Here is a 5,000-nt window from a genome sequence, read left to right as displayed (position 1 = left end):
AAATGAAACAGGTCTGGGCTGGTGTAAAAGTTATCCACCCAGAGGTGGTAGCCCTTATTCAAATAGGGGGACAGCAGGTCCCACACTATCTTCCCACTAGTACCCACAGATTGTGGGCAGCCAGGGGGATCAAGGTGACTGTCCTTCCCTTCGTAGATTCTGAAGGAAACAGTATATCCCGTCCCACTCTCGCAAAGTTTATATAACTTTACACCGTACCTCGCTCGCTTGGACGGGATATACTGTTTGAAGTTCAGTCTACCCTTGAATAGGACCAGGGACTCGTCTACAGCCACATTTTTGTCGGGGGTATAAATTTCAGGGAATTTACGTGAAAAATAATTAATAATGGGCCTCAATTTATATAAACGGTCAAATTGGGGGTGCTCTCTAGGGGGGCATTGGGAATTGTCGGTAAAATGTAAAAATCTTAGGAGCCCAAAGTACCTGTTCCGGGGCATTATTTGGGAAAAAGCAGGGGTGGATATTACGGGATCTGTGCTCCAATAGGAGCGTATCGTGGGCTTTTTCACAATGCCCATCATAAGGGTCAGGGCCCAAAATCTTTTAATTTCATGGGAGTCAGTGGGGTACCAGGTCTGGCTTCTGTCTCCTTGGTCAGCTGCCTGACACTGGGCTGCATAGAGGTTTGTTTGAGCTGCTAGCAGCTCAAAAAACTCGGGGGCAAACATTAAATGGAAAAATGACTTTGGCTCGCTAGCATCGATGTCACATCTGATGCCAGGAGTCGCAGTAAAAGCAGGGATTACTGGGTCTATCATATTTGGGGGCACCCAATTATATTTAGAGTCAGGCTCTCCACGCCTGGCTTTGCCAGATGGACCCTGGCCATCATCGTCTTCCTCTGACTCGTCATTATCTGACGCACAGCAGGATTCCTCAGATATTGGATCAATATCTGATGCAGTCAGAGTGGCCTCGGCGTCTGACGCCGTCAGAGTGGCCTCGGCGTCTGACGCGGTCAGAGTGGCATCGTCATCAGACTGAGTGAGGCAGTCATGAGCCTCCTCAGCGCTGAAGACATGTTGCGCCATTGTACCTACCTGGCCAATTTCTAAAACACTACACTATCCCCAATATATAATGTGGTTTTGCACTAAGCACTGCAGCTCTGCAAAACGAACTCTCTCTGTCTCTATCTCTCTCTCTCTCTCTCTCCCCCAGTGTCGCACATCCGGCAGTAATGTCACTGACCCGGATGTGGTTCAGTCCCCCAAGGCTAATGACACACCAAGTTGTTACAGGGGATCGGGCTGCAGGGGGGGGTCCAGGCTGTCAAACGACAGCCTGTTCTCCCGTGCAGCGGCAGGGATGTGTTCCTGACGCTGCACGAAAGGCTAGACGTCCCGGTACGTCTATAGGGGATTGAAGGGGTTAAAAGGACAGTGTAATGTGGGTTTGATTTTTTGATTTTAAACTGATTGGATTGGTTGGCGAATTTGTTATTGATGTCATTGTTGGAAATTTGCTGTTTTTGAGACCTTCTTGTTGTGTTGGGTTTTTACATTTTTCTTTTCCTTTTCAGGCTCTGTGTAGGACTTGTTTTTCCAGACACATTGAAGATTATTTCTAAAAGGTATGTGATGCATTAACCATTCCTTAAATGTACAGAACACAAAACATAGTGACATATAGGGGGCACATAGTGAAATACAGTGGTACACTATAAATATAGGGACACACAGGGTGGTACACAGACAAAAATAAGGACATCAAGTATAGAGACACAGGAGGACACAATATAAATATATAAAAACATGGGGGCACCGAAACATAGGGGCCCACAGACAAACAAAATAAAAACATAGGTACACACAGTCACACATATATACAGGGAGACACACAAAGACACTCATAGGGACACATAGAGACCAATACGCACAGGAACACACAGGGTTACATAGAGGGGTACGCTTGAAAAGTAGTTCATTTGCATATCAAAATACAGGTAATGTCATAGACATGAGGAAACCTTTTCCTAATTCATGCATTTGCTTACATATCTGTTGATACAATGTATAGATTATTCTTTATCATTATTTACACATTTAATATGGCTACATCACATAGAGAGTGTCCTTACTTTGTGAATTACATTCATCCCATTTGTAAAAGGTAGAAAATACCTACAAATTGTTGCGTCTCCCTTTCCAAGTGTCACTTCTTGCTTGAGCTCAGTATACTTTTGATGCTCAATTTCTGATTGATTTATCTTTATTTTTTCGTTGTTTTTGAAGAAGATTTTACAGTTTGGTCACCTTCCATGTCCATGTTCCTGGAGCTCAGTTTACCCCCCACATCTTACAGTGTATTAAAGATATATTCTAATTAATGACTTTTTTTTAAATACATTTTTTAAAGCTATTTTAAAGACGACCATCAATAACCTTTGGACACCGCATTTGATGTTGTAATACTTTATTTTTTTAATTTGATTTTAAAAAAGTGTTTTTGTTCATTTATATTTCATTTATATTCCATTTTATTACATTTGTAAATACAACAGATGATACTTTGGAATTCTTATTAGAGTTAAAGCAATGCTTGTCTGCAGTACAAATACATGCTTTCTCAAATGATTGCAACATTATTGAAAATCTAAATAGGAAATTAGACGATTACTTAAGAATTTTAAGTGCATAATTGTTTGTTTGCACTCTGTGATAATTCTTTTTTACATTTTTTACAGGCTCAAATCCCATTGGAGGACGCCTATTGGAGACCAACTCTTCTTAGCTCCTCGCTTGGTAGTGACTGGCAGGCGGGGACGTCCAAGATATGATATAAACATGGAACATATTTCTGCTTTTTCAACTCTTGGTTTTCGTTGGCAAACAATTTCTAAATGTTTTGGTATTAGCCGTTGGACTTTCTATTATCATAGCCAAAGAACTGGATTTTGAAGACCCCGGTTATCAAATATTTCTGATTCTGAACTTCAAAATCTTATATGTGAAATTCTCATCACTACTCCAAAATGCAGGAGAAGTCTATCTAATTGGTAGCTTAAATGCAAGACAAACTCGAGTTCAGCAGTGTTTAATGTTTATTGACCCGGTTGGAAGAACAATCAGAAGAAGATCAGCTATCCAGAGAAGAGTTTCTAATGTATTATGCTCTAATCAATTATGGTAAATTTTAATTTAAGAATTTTATATTTTGTAATAAAAAATATAATATTGTATAATTCCCTTAAAAATTGTAAATATATGATACATAAATTATATAATTATACCATGCTTACGGTCTATCCATTGTCTCAATTATTATCTTTGTTAACATGTTTTTCTTTCTTAAAATGGTGATAGCACATGAAGAGAGTCCTTACATTTGTGAATTAAATTCATCACACTCAGAGAGGAAGTACACAACCACAAGCTTTCAGCTCCTCTCCTTCCAACTGCCGCTTCCTCACGGAGCTTAGTGTTGTATTCTACCTCCTCACAGAGAGGATGTTCGCTGTTGAAGCTCCGTGTTATGCATTTAAAAAAAAAAATTTTTTTTATTTCATTTATTCTTTTTTTCCCCAGAATATTTACAGGTTTTTTTATTCACTTTCATGGCGTATACCTGAATAGAGTGTACCTAAATTACCTATGTGGTTTATGAGGTGAGGAAGCTGTAGTCAACGCATCTCCTGTTGTAAGGTACCATGAGGTACCTGGGGTGCGGGCGAGGGAGGAGTCCGATATGCAGGGGCGTCTAGAGAGATTCCCAAGAAACTGAGAGGAAATCAATAGGCAAACCGAAAGTCTAGGCAGGCAGCAATCCAAAGCAAGGTCAGAGAACAATCTGTGGTCAGGTCCAGGCAACAATCAATAGGCAGGGTCAAAGAACAATCCGTTGTCAGGTCCAGGCAGCAATCAATAGGCAGGGTCAAAGAACAATCCGGGGTCAGCGTACAGGCAGCATAAGGGTGCTCAGAGTTTTTATAGGGATGACGTCATGCCTGAAGATCCACCTCCCACGCCTTCCTTACTACTCTCTGTTGAAGGAGAAGGCGCTGTAAGCGTCACCCCTTCAACTGAACCCAGGGCTGTCCCGCCCTCCTTCCCTTCGAGCACACAGTATGTAGGAGAAGGCGGCGCTGGAACAACTTGTAGAAGCGCTGCCCCTCCTGCCGAAGTGCCCATTGTCCCTTGCCACTGCCTCCGGTGTGTTTAATGAATAAGAAAATTGCTAAAGGCTTCTGTTACTGATGAATGAAAAATGGAGGTGCCTCAATCACTTCTGACTGTACGGTTCGTCTTACCAGGAGGAATCCGGAATGCAGGAATGGAACACACTTGCTCAGTACAGAACGCGCACAAGGGGCCTGCTGAGGGTAACAGGGCGTAAGCACGGGTGGCCAGGGCGGAGCCGTTTAGTAGACCAGGGTCGGGATGCCAGGGGTACACAGGAGCCGTTGAGAAAGCCGGGGTCAGGAAGCCAGAGGTACTCAGAGTCGTTAGGATAGCCAGAAATACATGAGAACCGTTAAGCAGACCAGGGTCAGATACCAGGATACACAGGAGAAAAATAACTTGAAAAACGGAGGGGCTCACGAGATACAGGAAGCACCAGTATAACTGAGCACGTCCAGTGGCTGCCCCCGCTAGACACCATGGAGTCTGGGGATGCAGTGGTAAGTCTGGGGGACGGGGGCAGAGCGGCATATCAGGGTGGCATAAAGCATATCAGATGGCATATCTGGGGTTATAAAGCATATCTGGGTGGGAGAGTGGTGTATCTATGAGTAAGGTGCATTATGAATTAAGGGGGAGGACCTTAAAATGAAAAAAATATTTTTAGAGAACAAATACATGTGGAATGGTAAAGCAGTATTTTATCCAATGAACAGGAATACATGCATTTTTATTTTGGTATACATTATGCAGTTAGTCAGCATAGGTCATATACAAACAAAAATTTGGAAACCCAATATCCATTTTAACCCCTTCGCGACCTTTGACGGTCCTGAACCGTCAAAAAATTAAATA

This window comes from Sceloporus occidentalis, unplaced genomic scaffold (assembly GCF_023333645.1).
Source record: "Sceloporus occidentalis isolate IW3139 unplaced genomic scaffold, rSceOcc1.0.p SCAF_58, whole genome shotgun sequence".
NCBI lineage: Eukaryota > Metazoa > Chordata > Lepidosauria > Squamata > Phrynosomatidae > Sceloporus > Sceloporus occidentalis.
The sequence above is the reverse complement of the archived record's forward strand: the minus strand, read 5'-3'. Positions refer to the sequence as shown.